This window comes from Callospermophilus lateralis, chromosome 4 (genome assembly GCF_048772815.1).
Source record: "Callospermophilus lateralis isolate mCalLat2 chromosome 4, mCalLat2.hap1, whole genome shotgun sequence".
Classification (NCBI taxonomy): Eukaryota; Metazoa; Chordata; class Mammalia; order Rodentia; family Sciuridae; genus Callospermophilus; species Callospermophilus lateralis.
In genome coordinates this window covers 159,411,276-159,427,737 of record NC_135308.1, presented here as the reverse complement: position 1 = coordinate 159,427,737, position 16,462 = coordinate 159,411,276, and the positions used below count along the sequence as shown (strand labels likewise).

At 36.6% G+C, this 16,462-nt stretch overlaps 1 protein-coding gene across 2 annotated transcripts in view; it reads left to right on the top strand.

Moving 5' to 3' along the window:
• Mrtfa (myocardin related transcription factor A) overlaps positions 1–16,462 on the top strand; it is a 113,100-nt gene that overhangs the window by 14,487 nt on the left and 82,151 nt on the right. The window lies entirely within an intron of this gene.

Sequence of the window (16,462 nt, the reverse complement as noted above, 5' to 3'; positions counted from 1 at the left end):
ACACTGCTTTTAATGAAAGATAATTAAATTGCTTTTGTTGTTTTATACATTACTGTCTTTTTTGGCATTACAGTCTTTAATGACTAATTTATACTCTATGTGTTTGTGAAAGCACCTTTTAAATTTTTCCTTAACTGTTCTTTTTCTTTTGTGTGATAACTTTTATATTTATATTTTTATATAGCATCTCTGGACATGCTGTTGATAAAACATAGGGTTGGGAACAAAATTTGAAGATGGGGAAGTTTAAAAAAAGAAGCAGTCAACAGAAAAAATGCAAGATTTTTGAAATTCTATCTCTAAAAATAGTTTTCCAAATCAAGTATCTCTTAAAACACTTAAAAATTCCAGTTAGTTTTTAATGTTTTCTTACTTTTAGTGTTTTTAGGCTTGTAAGTCAGATATCTAAAAATAGGGAATGTTCTCTTTATTTTTAGAATTCTACTAAAATATAATCTGTAGTGTTTTCCTGTTTCAGAGCTAAAAGATTTGTACAAGTGGCATTTGGGGACCTCTTCCTCATCCACTGGCCTCACTTAAAGGAGAAGAAGACTCTTGTTTCTGGCAGAATTGATCTATCTCCCTGTTCTCCTTGGGGATCACTTAAGTAGTATGTTTTCAGACCCAGATAGGCATCAGTCAAAGACAGGATCAGATACTGTCAAGTTAAGTCTTATGGACGGGGAAGGAGCAGACAGGAAGGATACTGCCATCATTTTGTTCTTTCTGGTTTACATATACAGCCATTATGAGTCACTTATTGAAGTTTTCTGTTCATATATGCTATGTATTTCAGGTTGCCTTTCCTTTTCCTTTTCCTTCCACAAATCTGTTGAGCTTTGTGTTCTAAACAAGAGAGTATGCTTATCTGAATGTTTCCCATCTGTCTTTGATGAAATAACTCCCAGTTAAACAGACTTGGATTTTTTCTCCTGTCTATATTTTAGTTCTCTGCTATACCTCAAGATAAAATATGCAACTGTATATTTTATCTTGAGGTATAGATTTTAGCATTTGAACTGTCTTTTCCTCCTTTGGTCACCTTGTTAATTATAGATCATCTCAGTCCAGGATCTTTTTGTAGCAAAGTTAAAAGATTGTTTTCCCCTGGTAGTCTCAGTGTTCTCAGCCCTGAAAGGGAATGAGAGGTACTCAATATTTTCTTGTTTAAGAACTGTTTTTCCTTAGACATATGTTGGGCAGGCTAGTTACCCATCTGTTGAATCAGCTTCTTCATAAAACTTTCAAGGGACAATAGTATGTAAGACAAGTATGGATGAAATTGACAAAGGCGTTAGATACAGGTGGAACCAAAGGTCTGCCAAGAAGAGTATGTACATGGACCTTTTTCTTTTGCCTTGTATTCATAAAAACAGAGAAACTGGGTATAGGAAGGAGTAATGACAAACTGACATCTCAAGTCATTCTGAAATGTTCAAAAACTTTGATAATGTTTTGGTTTTGTCAGATTATTACCATTTTGTTCTGAAATACAGTAGCCATAAACTGGATTGTAAAAGTAATATGACAGCCATCCAGGAACACACTGTAGTCACTTGTATTAGGAAATGAAAAGCTTGTGTTATAAAAATTTGGCAAACAAAAAGCCAGTGATTCTTTTGAAAAGCCAAGCCATTTAGACCTTATCCAGGTGAACCATACATGTTTTAGCAGTAGAGTATCTGTACTTCCATGAATATAAGCTTTATAGGTGAAACTACTGTTGCATATTTTAAAAGTAACTAAATCCCTTTAGACAGAATTTAAGATACAGAATTTTTACTGTAAATCAGACTTTAAGATACTGAATGTGATAGCAAAGTTTCAGGGTACCTTGTGTACTGTTTAACAGTTTTCATTCATTTGGAGCTCAGAAATTTTGGTGAGACATACTTGTGTATCTGTAAAGGTTTTCATCGTCTTCATTGCTTTGCTCTTACTGATGCTTTGGATCCAGTTAGATGCTGCCTTTCTGGGAAACCTGTCTCAGAATAATTACCCTTCTCCTTTCTTTAGTAACACCTTTACTATATACATGAATTATCATTTCTACATGTCTTCTTATTTAGATTATTAGTTTCTCAAGGGTATTATATTCATCTGTATGTTGACTTCTGATGTTGGCATAGGATAGACACTTAGTATTTTTTTTTAAGAATTATGAAATTTGTCTTGGTGTACTTCCTTGATATATAGGTTTATTCTTCAAAGTATTTTGAGATCTCTTCTTGCATTAAGAAAGGAATCCTCTAACCACAATCCTGATTTTAGCCAGTCCTTGCCCAAAGCAGGTGCTGTTGAAAACATGACTTTCAAAATTGAAATTCTTTTACATAGCAGAATGTGCAGTGTGCCCTGTGTGCCTGTGTTGTATATTGCTAGACAGATGTAAGTGTTCTGAATAAGACATTGCTATGGAAACTTACCTAGATCATTATAATAAGAAAATGAATGATCCGAGATGGGCAGTGTAGAACTTTTGAAGCCAGACAAAGGGACACTGGGGCACAGCATTGACTCTGGTGTCTTTTAGAGTGGAGGAGTGCTAGGGCTCGGCTCTGGACAACTAGTATGTGAGACTGTGACTAGGCAAGGCACTGTTCCTGTATCCAGCCAGTAAAATTCTCTCAGCTTCCACCTCTACAACAGTCGGGCATTTCACTTATAGAAAAAAGGACTAGGACAGTTTCCTAGCTGAACTTTGATTCCACCATACATGCCTGATTTTGATGAGGCACAGTTGGGAAATCAGTTTATTTTTTCCTGTCTTCTGTGTACATATGTGTGCACACCCACCACTTGTCTGCATAGGATATCTCTGGAAGGACCATAAGAAATGGGAACAGTGGCTGCCTCAGGGAAGGGGCATGGAGAGATGGAGAACTGGGATGGAAGAGACTTTTTTTTTTTTTTTTTTTAAGGCATAGGCAAGATTTTATTTAGGAAAGTCTGCTTGGTCCAGGAGGGAGACAACATATGGTGGGCAAAAACCTCAGATTGACCCAAACAAAGGACAAACATGAACAGTTTCTATGGCATCTATGGATTAGATAGGAACTTCATCTCTTGATATCTTCACATATGGAGGTGGGATTTCATCTTGCTTATTAATCACATGTCTCATTGCTATCTTAAGTCTCCACTTAGAGGTACGAAGAGAATTTTTGTTCCATGAAACAATTGAGTCCTCTTTTAAGTTTACTATTATTAGGAGATACTCCATAATATAAAAGAACACATAAAGCATTATTAGATATGTAAAATCTGACCCAAACCCATGGATCCTATCATCCAACTTAAGAAGTAGAACAGACTAACACACTGAAGTCCTTTAATTATACTCTTGACTATGCCTCAGAATTATGTTTTGGTTTTAACTTTATTTCTTTTCAAGATTTTATATTTTCTATTACATGCACATTATATATTAAAACATATTCATTAATAATTTTTAAAAGTCTCTTCAGTCTCCTAATTCTCTCATTCTCTGGTGTCTGTGGACTTAATTCCTACAGATTTCTTTAATGTCTACTTCCCTGATCATTATAGTTTGCTTCTGAACTGTGTTTTAAAATAGTATGGGCTGGAGAAAGGTCAGTGATAATTAATAAAGTTCTCAAGGCAAAAAGGAAAAATTGTGGGCTGATAAGTTTTTCATTTTTTGCTAGGGAGTTAAATCTTTTTTTTTTTATTAATTTTTATATCTTTCAGCAGAATGCATTACATATAGAGCAACAATTTTTCCTGATTGTATACAAAGTATATTCACACCATTCGTGTCTTCATACATGTACTTTGGATAATGATGTCCATCACATTCCAACATCATTTGTAACCTCCCACCCCTCTGCCCTATCTAGAGTTCATCTATTCTTCCCTTGCACCCCTTTCCTACCCCGCTGTGAATCAGCCTCCTTATATCAGAGAAAACATTTGGCATTTGTTTTTTGGGGATTGGCTAACTTCACTTAGCATTATCTTCTCCAACACCATCCATTTACCTGCAGATACCATGATTTTACTCCCTTATTGCTTTTAGCATTTTTTTTTTTTTTTTTTTTTAGGATTGGCTAACTTCATTTAGCATTATCTTCTCCAACTCCATCCACTTACCTGCAAATATCATGATTTTATTCCCTTATTGCTGAGTAATATTCCATTGTGTATATGCCACATTTTTTTTATGTATTCATCTACTGAAGGACATTGAGGTTGGTTTCACAGTTTAGCTATTGTGAATTGTGCTGCTGTAAACATTGATGTGGCTGTGTCCCTGTAGTATGCTTTTTAAAAAAGATTTTACATATATATATATATATATATATATTTAAAAGATGGGCACAATATTTTCTTTTTTTTTTTAAGAGAGAGTGAGAGAGGGAGAGAGAGAATTTTAATATTTATTTTTTAGTATTCGGCGGACACAACATCTCTGTTTGTATGTGGTGCTGAGGATCGAACCCGGGCCGCACACATGGCAGGTGAGCACGCTACCGCTTGAGCCACATCCCCAGCCCATGGGCACAATATTTTCATTTATTTATTTTTATGTGGTGCTGAGGATTGAACCCAGTACCTCACAAGTGTAAGACAAGCGCTCTACAGCTAAGCTATGACCCCACCCCCTAGTATGCTGTTTTTAAGTCCTTTGGGTATAGACTGAGGAGAGGGATGACTGATCAAATGGTGGCTCCATTCCCAATTTTCCAAGGAATCTCCATATTGCTTTCTATATTGGCTGCACCAATTTGCAGTCCCACCAGCAATGTATGAGTGTGTCTTTTCCCCCACATCCTCGCTAACACTCATTGTTGTCTGGAGTTAAATCTTTTCAAAGTAGCTTCCCTGTGTCCTCCAGTCTCCAGTCCTGTTGGGGTTCATATTGCTCAGAGGTGCATAAAGCTGATAAAAAACTTTAGAATCATTAGTATCACCTGTTTTTTGGATCTCTTAATATTCTAAAATTAATGTGGACTTTAAAAAATTCATACTTTTGCTTATACTTAAGGGATTTTAGAGCTTGAAGGAAACTCGGGTATTTCCTTGCCCTCCCCTTTACTTCAGATGAGGAAATTGGCCCATTGGGGCTGGGGATGTGGCTCAAATGGTAGCGTGCTCGCCTGGCATGCGTGCGGCCCGGGTTCGATTCTCAGCACCACGTACAAACAAAGATGTTGTGTCCGCCGATAACTAAAAAATAAATATAAAAAAAAAAAAAAGAAAGAAAGAAATTGGCCCATTGAGGTTAATTTATTTCCTGAAGTCACATGATTAATTAGTGGTGGAGGTGGAGGGAGAATTCATTTCCTTTACTCCCATGTCAGTATTTTTTCTGCTATAATATTTTTTTATAAAGAAATTATCAAACTCCTCTAATATATGAGGCTGTTTATAATTTTTCCCCAGAAATCTTGGTTCTCCTTGGAGTTTTCCATTGCAGGTTTCTATCACTACTCAGAGTAACTCACATCTTAAGAGGCAGAGATGAAAACCAGTGCTGGGTGTTCACTTCCCACCCTCTGGGGACTGTGGTCGGCAGTAATTCTCAGCTGGGACTTTGTCTTGCTGTGTCTTCTCTGACTGGGTGATCTCATACCTTGACGATGATCTCAGAAGACAGGTAGGCAGACAGTTGTTGTCATCAGTATTCTGACTTACATCTTACTGCCTCTTCTCTGAGTCATTGATTTATCTGGGGTCCCCTTAGAGTTAAGATCCAGATGAAAGGAATTTGAATTCATCTCCATCTTCCTCTTTTTTCTCCCCTCCTTTTTGTTTCCTTTTGTATGAGGCAAGCTGCTAAGACCATGAACCACAGTTTTAGCTGCATTAAAACAGTGCCAAATTAAATAAAGATGAGATTCATACAGTCTTATTTTTTTTTTTGGCACTTCACTTTTATGAATACCACATGCATTATTTCTAATAGAATTTCCTTTATAATAACAAGGAAAAATAATTAAAAAACAAAAAGAAAAAAAAACCCTGTGCTCCCATGAGCGCCAAAACTCCAATTTTGTTTGATTTGTAAAGCTAAAGGGCAGTATCTGACTGAGCTCATGGTGTCAGAGGTCTGGGGCATTTTTTTCTAATATTATTTTTTTAGTTGTAGTTGGACATAATACCTTTATCTTATTTATTTTTAGGTAGTGCTGAGGATCGAACCCAGGAGCACAGGAGCATAAATCAATAGTTTCTTTTTGCTGTCAAATAGTATTCCATTGTATGAATATAACACATTTTATTTATCAATTGATCCGTTAATGGACATTTGGTTTTTTTTTTTTAATACTTCTGGCTATTGTGAATAATGCTGCTACAATATTCATTATACATATACACACGTTTCATTTCTCTTGGGTAGATACCTAATAATAGAATTGCTGAGTTGTACAGAAAGTTTATTTTTAACTTTCTAAGAAAATACATACTGTTTTGTGAAGGGCCTCATGCATGCTAGATGAGCATTCTACTGCTGAGCCACAACCCCAGCCTCTGGGGCATTCTTAATATCATACAAAATCACAGAAATGGGGTAAATACAGAGGACCTAGAAGAGAGGAAATTAACTATATTAGTAAAAATAAACTCAGTAGTAAAATTTTATAGAGTTTCAGAGTTTAACACATGTCTTGATCTTTACTACATACAGCTCCGCATTATCTGTAGCATCACAATTTACAGAGGAAACTGAAGCTCCAAAGCCAGCCTTAGCAATTAGCAAGGCTCTGAGCAACTTAGTGAGACCCTGTCTCTAAATAAAATATAAAAACAGGAGATTTGGCTCAGTAGTAAAGTGCTTCTGGGTTCAATCCCCTGTACCAAAAACAAAAATAGCTTAACGGAACAGGGGTATAAATTCATAAATTCAAATACTTTAACTACTACTACTTACTTACATGATCCATTTAAAATTAAGTCAGGTCATATCACTGAGAACCTGTTACTGGCTATCAGTGACAGAAAAGCCCAAGTCCTGGGCTGGGGATGTGGCTCAAGCGGTAGCGTGCTTGCCTGGCATGCGTGGGGCCTGGGTTCGATCCTCAGCACCACATACAAACCAAGATGTTGTGTTCGCCGAAAACTAAAAAATAAATATTAAAAAATAAATATTAAAAAAAAAGTAAAGCCCAAGTCCTTATCATGCCCTTGAAGAATTGTGCCCTCTGCCCCTTATCCCTGAACTCCCCTACTCTGTCTCCTCCCCTCCCTCTTTCCCATCCTTGCTTGTTTTACACCAGCCATGTTGGTATTGCTGTCCCTGACACCTTAGCTCCTGTTTAGGGCTTTTGGACTTGTCATTCCTGGAGTGCTATTCCCTGAGCAGCTTCATGACTCGCCCCCAACTCCCTTACATTATTGTTCAAGTGGTTCTTTTTCAGTCAGGCCTTTCTTAAATATCCTATTTTGTTTTATTTTATTTTTTGGTACTGGGGATTGAACCCAGGGGCACTTAATCACTGAGCCACATCCCCAGCCCTTTTAAATATTTTATTTAGAAGCAGGGTCTTGCTAAATTGCCGAGACTAGCTTTCAATTCATAATCTTCCTGCCTCCTGCCTCCTGCCTTATAGCCTCCCAAGCCTCTGGGATTATAGGCATGCGCTACCACGCTCGACTGCAATGTAATTTTTAAAAGCTACCTGATTATGATTTCTGAATAGATGAATGAGGAATAGGATATGATTTACTAAAAGGTAAATTTCTGTATGTTAGAAATTTGCAAAAGTGTATTTTTTAAAAGAAAACAATTGTTATTTTTCTTAACATTATTTATGCTAGCAGATAGTGGGTATATTATTTTTTAAAGAGATAACATATTTTAAATGTTTTCAGTTTTAAATGCTAATGTAAATATTGATATATGTGACCGACATAAACACAAGCTCTTTGAAGTCTTTAGAAATTATAAGAGGCCTTGACACCAAAAAGTTTGAGAAGTACAGGTATAAGGAACTGACTAGAAGTCAGATTTCCTAGTTTTGCCACTGATTAGCTGTGTGACCATACCTCTCTGTGCCTGTTACTTTATCCATGAAATAGTAATACTAACAATACCTATCTCAGGAACTCGTTTTAAGTATTAAATGAGTTAATATATGTAAAATGTTTATAACAATTCATAAATTCAAGTACTGTATACTACTAGATAGTAGTGACACATAGGAAGGGCTTTATTTTTATTTTTTTTAATGTTATTATAGTTGGTGGTTGGGATTTTGAGTACTGTTAGATGCAGATAGTTAGTTTTATAATTTTCCTGGGTATTCTGAGAACCTGTTACAGACCTGTTGATATTTGGCAACTCTTTATAAATGTTTTAAAATGTGTATTTTTTAAAAAATATATTTTTAGTTGTAGATGGACACAATACTTTTATTTTCTTTATTTTTAAGTGGTGCTGAGTATGGAACCCAGTTCCTCACAAGTGCTAGGCAAGCGCTCTGCCACTGAGGCACAACCCCAGCCCCTGTTTCTTTTTTTAAAATAAGGATGTTCAAAGCTGCTTTATGTGTAACAGGAAAAAAAGTAAAACAGAAGCAACTTAAATTTTAGCAGTTGGAGATTAGCTAAATAACTATGATACCTTTATATGATTAAATACTAATGTAGCCGTCAAGTTTTTTAAAGAAAAAATGTCTTCTGATTCTCCTTGTAATTCTAAAGAATGTCAGTTTTAAATGCTTTATACCAGAATGTTGGTGGCTGTCTCTGTACTGGTATTTCACAGGCAATTTTTTTTCCCTTCCTTTGGATTTTTCTTTATCTTTCTGATTATCTGAAATGCGCATGCATTTTTGTATTCGGTAAAAACCCATATTAAAGTGTGTGTGTGTGTGTGTGTGTGTGTGTGTGTGAGAGAGAGAGAGAGAGAGAGAGAGAGAGAAAGAGAGAGTTGGATATAGAGAGATGCATATCAACACAGGTGTGGTTAAAGAAGAAGAAAATGGTGTTTGAGGTTAGGGGCTAGAACTGTTGATCTGGAATCTCAGCAGTCAAAATGCTCCATTGACCAAACAGTGTGTGGTAAAGGGGCAAATCTGTCTCATTAAGCTATTCCCTTTGACTAGTTTGTATAAATCCTTCCACATCTTTGCCTTTGTTTCTGTTTTGTAAGATTTATTGAAATTTATCTCTGCAGTGCTTTTGTTAGGCCATATTCTTGGCAAAGCTGTGGATCCTTCCTGTGTAGACTAACTTACTCTCATTTTGAACCTTTCAGAAGTTTTTTTTTTTTAAAAAGATGTTGATGGACCTTTATTTTATTCATTTATTTATCTATATGTGGTGCTGAAGATCGAACCCAGTGCCTCACACATGCTAGGCAAGTGCTGTACCACCGAGCCACAAATCTAGCCCCCCTTTCAGAAGTTTTTATAAATTAAAAAACACTTATTCTTTTTTTAAAAATTATATTTAGTTGTTGGACACGATACCTTTATTTTGTCTATTTTTATGTGGTACTGAGGATCTAATCCAGGGCCTTGCACATGCTAGGTGAGTGCTCCACTACTGAGCCACAACCCCAACCGGTAGTCTTTTGTTTTTGATGGTAAGAATAATCCAACTTCTTGTAGGCATAAGATGGTGGCATTAGGATAATTTTTTTTTTTTAGAGAGAGAGAGAGAGAGAAAGAGAGAGAGAGAGAGAGAATGAATTTTAATATTTATTTTTTAGTTATCTGTGCACAACATCTTTGTAGGTGGTGCTGAGGATTGAACCTGGCATGCCAGGCGAGCGCACTACCGCTTGAGCCACATCCCCATCCCCTAAAATTGTTTTAATTATTTGAAAATGCATTTCCATAATATGTTTTGTTTTATGACCCTAGGGTAAGTGTGAAAAATTCTCTTAATAATCCATGTAATTTTTGTCAGAAAGCCAAAATTCATATTACCTATCTTTGCCTTATAAATAGGCTCTTGAGCCCTTAAGTTGAAGAACTAAAATTTCAGTTACATTAACCTTCATTTTTCTGAACTGTTCTCTGTTAGTGTATTTTCTTGAAAAACAGTTAAATTATATTCCTAAATCAATGCCATAAGACGAATTTATGACATATTTGATTGTGTAAGGTATCGAAAATTTTTGGTGTTAATATTAATTAGGCTACACAAACAGGTACTGTGACACCATCTTTCTAAATCTTTGCTACCCAAAGTATGTTCCAGGAACCAGTTACATCTCTACTGCCTTGGAGTATGAGTCCACCCCAGACATGCAGGTCAGAACCTGCATTTTAACAAAAAACTCACAAAGTAAAGTTAAGAAATACTATTTGAACAGATATTTTTATTGAGTTTGTTTTTGAAGTGAACAGATAAAATAAATAATAATTTGTTGATGAATTCCTATCAAGAAACGATAAATGTCAAGAATAGGACACTTACACACTTTTCACACTTACCCTAGGGTCATAAAACAAAACACATTATGGAAATGCATTTTCAAATAATTAAAACAATTTTATATTAATGCCACCATCTTATGCCTACAAGAAGTTGGATTATTCTTACCATCAAAAACAAAAGAATACCGGTTGGGGTTGTGGCTCAGTAGTGGAGCACTCACCTAGCATGTGCAAGGCCCTGGGTTAGATCCTCAGCACCACAGTAATTGGAAGGATTGTTTGATGCCTAATTGGTATAGAAATGTGGGGGAAGACGGGAGGCAACAATCAAGGAAACCTGCTCCTAGCACAGTGCTGCTCTGGGTTAGATAAATGTTTAGAGTTTGAGGTTTTTTGTTGCCGTTTTTTTTTTTTTTTTTGCAGAGAAAGAACATAGGCCTGTTTTTGCAAGATATTCTAGAATGTTTGGGAAAGGAGCATAAAGATGACCTGATAATAGCTTAAAGATAACCTTCATTTAACAGCTGAACAAACTGAGGACTGAGAATGTTAAGTGACTTACTCGGGATCCCAGAGCATGAACTCCTAGTGACCTGATGATGTTCAATGTTCTGATCTATTCATGTCCTGTGCTTCCCTTGTATTGCTTAAGGCCGGGGTTTTTTAGTTGATTCTGTTGAGTTGAAACCATAATGAACAATTATTTGAGAATAAATCAATATATCTCAGCATATTGGACAATTATTTGAGAATAAATCAACACATCTCAGCATATTGGGAAAATGACAGAGTTCACACTTTTCCTCTCATGTGCACTCATGTAATAGCTTCAGAAAAATATGTTGACCTGTTGTCTGGAAGGTGAACTGTTGCTGCCATGAACTAGTGAAGCTGGCTGCCCAGTCCTGTGCTCTTGTAGTTGGGAAGAGGGAGAGGATTTTCTGTTCTTCTGAAATGGCAGGATTGTGTTTAGGGCAGTGGTTTTGAGTGTTCATGATGCTTATTTTATTTTTCTTTTTAATTCTGGCTTAAATAAAAGCTTATAAATCAGGATAGAACTGGCTATCTGTATGGGGAAAAAATTGATCCTTATTGCACACCAAACTTGAAAATTCATTTTAGACAAATGTACAAGTTAAAGGGCTTGTAAGCATGAATTATAAAATTTAGTTAAGTTGAACATTATTAAGTTTAAACATTTTTCCCTCTTGGTTTGTTGTTGAGTATGTTAAATCAGTATTGCATTGCTGTGACCAAAATACTTGCAAAAATGTCAAGTATTAGAGAAAGGAAGATTTATTTTGGCTCACAGTTTCAGAGGTTTAGCCCACTCAGTTGTTCTGGGCCAAGGTGAGGCAGGACATTGTGGCCGAAGGGTGTGATGGAGCAGAGCTATTTAACTCACTGAGGCCAAGAAGCAGAGAGAGAAGGAGAAGGGGCTACGGGGCAGATGCACCCTTCCAGTGCATGTCCCTGATGATCCACTCTTCCAGAATGCTAGCTGCACCTGCCTGTTGTTACCACCAGTTAGTCCATTCAAACTAGGACAGACTGATTAGGTCACAGCTCTCACAATCCAATCATTTTACTTCTGAATATTCTCCCAGTAGCACAGAGGTTTTTGAGATACACCTGGTATCCAAACCATAACATTGAAAAAATGAAAGACATTGTTGAGAAAAGAAAAAGGCAAGCAATGGAACAGGAAAAGATATTTACAATGCTACATATATTTGATCAAGAGCTTATATTGAGAATTTGTTTTTAAAAAAAAACTCTTAAAACTCAGTAAGAAGATACCCTAATAAAAAGTGGGCACAAGACTTGATCAGATACTTCAATATATATATATATATATATATATATATATATATATATATATATAACCAACAAGCATATGAAAAGATGCTAAAAATTTGTCCCCTGAGGAGTGCAATTTAAAACCAGACTGTGCTACTACTACATGTCCACTAGAATAGTTAAAACCAAAAAAACTGGTAATGCCATACTTGCCAGTTTGTTGGCAAGTGTGTGGAGCAGTGTGGACTCTTGGGTTCTCAGCTGGTAGAATGTTAAATGTCATGTAATCACTTTGGAAAACAATTTGGCAGTTTCTTATAAAGTTAAGCATATTTAACATATAACCCAGCAATCCTGTTTCTAACTATCACCAAAGAGTCATGGAAACATGTATACATTTGTACAAAGAGTTATAGCTACTTTATTTTTAAAGACTCTAAATTGGAAACAACTAAGATGCAACCAGTAGGTGAATGGATAAATTATAGTCTGTTCATGAGTGAGAAGTAAGTGAGAATTTGGTTTTTCTTGCAGTGCTAGGATTTGAACTCAAAATTATACATTCCGGCAAGCACTCTACTGTTGAGCCATATCCTCAACCCTTTGGTACAGCAATAAATTGAAATACCTGCTAGCAATAGAAATGAACAGATTGGTACTGATGCACATGTTTTGATGAATTTCAAAAATACTATAGTGCTGTAATCCAGCTACTTGGGAAGCTGAGGCCAGAGAATCTAAAGTTTGAAGCTAGTCAGGGAAGCTTAACCAGACCCTGTGTCAAAATGTAAAGAGCTGGGAATGTAGCTAAGAGATAGAGCACTTGCATGTATGAGGCTCTGGATTCAGTTCCCAACACTGAAAAACAAAACACAGAAAACTTTATGTGGAATGCAAGAAGTCTGTCTCAAATAAACAGTCACACTGAATGATACCATTTAAATAACATTATGATATTCTTAAAAATGCAGGCTGTGGAGCACTCAGGAATTAAAAAGAAAAACAAAGCAAGCAAGCAAACAAACAAACAAAAAACCCTATTGATAAGGAGAACAACCTGAATTACTCCCAATAGACTTAGACTGATTTAAAAAAAAAGCCAAATGGTGGGGATGGAGTATGGTGGTAAAATGCCCCTGGGTTCAATCTCTAGAATGAACAAATAAAAAATGCACCAATCCTAAAAGTTGTATATTATATGATTCCATTTGTATAACTCTTAAAATGACAAAACTACAAAGAGGGATTACTGATTAGTGGTTATCAGGAGTTAAATGTGGTGTGGAGCTGGGAGGGAAGTGTTATCAAAGGTGGTGATGGGGTGGAACTCTTCTGTATCTTCTGTATCTTCATTACATATATATCAGTATTAATGCTCTGACTGTAATATTGCACTGTAGTTTTGCAGTATGTTATCACTGGGAGAAACTGAGTAAAGGATACATGGGATCTCTCTATTATTTCTTATAGCTGCCAGGTGAATCTATAATTAGCTCATATAGTTTAATTTAAAAAATTCAGTTTGGCAGCTCTTCACAAAACAAAAACAGGCCATATGAGCTAGCAGTTCCACTCCTAGATATATACTGAAGAAAATTGAAACATTTGTACATGCAAAACTTATGTACAAATGTTCACAGCAGCATTATTCATAATAGCAAAAAGTGGAAACAGCCCAAAGGTCCATCAGTTGATGAGTAAATAAAGTGTGGTATAGCCATTGAATGGAACATTATGTAGCCACAAAGAGGAATGAAGTACCTATATCTATGCAGTAAAATGAGTGAACTTTAAAATATTGTGAAAGTAAAAGAAGATGGACATGAAAGACTACATATGATTCCATTTATATAAATGTTCAAAACAGGCAAATCCATAGAGGCAGAAAGTAGATTAGTGGTTGCCAGGGGCTGTGGGGGCGAGGGTTGGCAGGGATGGAGAGTGACTGCTGATGGGAAATGTTCTGGAATTAGATACTGGTGACGGTTATACAACTTTGTAAGTTTACTACAAGCTACTAAATTATGCAGTTTAGGTGAATTGTATGGTATGAAAATTAGATCTCAATTTTTAAATATAGAGCAAAGAATTGCAGGTTTCTCCACAGTGACAGATGGAAGATCAGAGGAGGAGAAATTGATTATAAAGGGGCTTAAGGAACTTCAGGGGTCAAAAAGGTTGTATCTTTTGATTGTCCTTGTGATTACATAGCTGTATATATCCTTGCCAGAATGCACTGAACTGTACCTAGATAGAATTCAGTAAAGTTGATTTTTAAAACTTATAAAATTATCTCCAATTGTTGTAAGTTTAAAGTGACTTTTAGGTTCAGATACTATTATTTCTTCCCAATACAAGGGTCACAATGAAAATTAATTTGACTCTTGACTTCTGTTGCTAATTTCTATTGCTACCCTTTTCTGTTTAGTTTCCAAAGTGAAACTAGGTTGGTTAATTTCTGTCAGACTTTGCCCTTGTGCCTTTGAACTAGCATGGTTGAGCTCTGCTTTTCAAAACCCATGAGTGGGTGTGATTGTTCTACAGTTTTTTAAGTTTATGGAACATTTTATTGCTTTTATTGTTTTTTTCCTTTGTGTTCAACTGAAAAATGTCCTATTGGGTATACAAACTCAGGGTGATTACATCTGCCATCACCCTTTGGAGCACTCTGAGCTAATTTAGGCACCAGGAGATTGGAATTAAAATGACTCCCCAGGGAAGTAAGCAGGAGAGGGGGAGGTAACAGGGTGAGGTAATGTAAAAAAAAAAGAAAGAAAGAAAAGAAAAAAAAGGCAACAAAAAACCAACCCTGTGAACTTCTTTCCCACCTACATTGCTTCTGTTTCCCAACCCTAATCTCTTGCCAGGTAGCAGTCTGAATAAAATGTTGCACAAACCCCTGCAAGCTTTAAGAAGAGTTCTTCTAGAAGGCAGTCTCTGAGAAGAACCAGCTCTGTAGGTGGCCCCTGAGTTTTTTCCCTGAGGTTTCCTTCTCCCTCATTCACCTACCCTCACTCATTTCTTGGGTCCTGCCATGCCTCAACTCATTTAAAGTTCTGCCACACAGGTGGACAGATTTTTAAATGCATACATGAGGTAGCCTTATATTTAAAAACAACTTTACTGAAAGAGACCAAGGGTGGGGGTGGGGTGCGGCAGAAAGACTTACCCTCCCCCAAAGCATAAAAGAAAAAAATTTATAGAATATGGAATTCTAAGTAGATTTTGTAAGAATTCAAGAAAAAATATAAAAATATTTAAAATAGTAATAGTTAATACTTAATTAGGGTTTACTATGTGTGGAGAGGAAAAAGATAATCACTATTTCTTTCTTCTTCTTTTTTCCTTTAATGTGCCACTACTTTCAAACTTCATTTCTCACCAAATGGGTGACCTGTAGTTTAACTCGGTTTCATAATGGGTCCATCCCCAGATTACTCACTACCTCTCTTTGACTTAGCTACAAATCAGAATTTCCCACAGTTCCCTGCTCAGGTTTGGATCATTTGCTAGAATAGCTCATAGAACTCAGGAGGACACATTACTTATACTTAGGTTTACTATCAAGAATACAACTGAGGCCTATAATCCCAGTGACTCGGGAGGCTGAGGCAGGAGGATCATGAGTTCAAAGCCAGCTTCAGCAGAAGCAAGGTACTGAGTAACTCAGTGAGATCCTGTCTGTAAATAAAATACAAAATAGGGCTTCGGATGTGGCTCAGTGGCCAAGTGCCCCTGAATTCAATCCCTGTTACACCCCCCTTCCCCCCAAAAAGAGAATACAACTCAGATGCTGCTCATTGGAGGAGATATCCAGGGCATAGTAGGATTACACCTGAACTTCCATGCCTTCTCTGGATATTCCAGTTTACCAACCTGGAAGTTCACTAAATACTGCCCTGAATTTTTATGAACTAACTTACTGGCTATTGGTGGTTAAATCCCTCTACCCTTTCAGGAATTCAGGAGTAGAGCCCAGAGTTTCAATTCACCAGTCACATGATTGACTCCCCTTGTAACGGGTCTCCCATTTTATGGCTTTCCAAAGTTACTGCATTAAAATAATCCCAGGTAGGAAGAAAGGGGCTTGTTGTGAATAACAAAAGATGCTCCTTGCTAGTCAAGGTGTCATATACCTAAAATCCCGACTACTCCCTGTAGTCCCAGCTACTTTGTAGGCCAATGCAGAAAGATCACAAGTTCTAGGCCAACATCTCTTAAGATTTAAAAGAGCTGGGTGTGGTGACGCATGCCTGTAATCCCAGCAACTCAGGAGGCTAAAGCAGGAGGATCTTGAGTTCAAAGCCAGC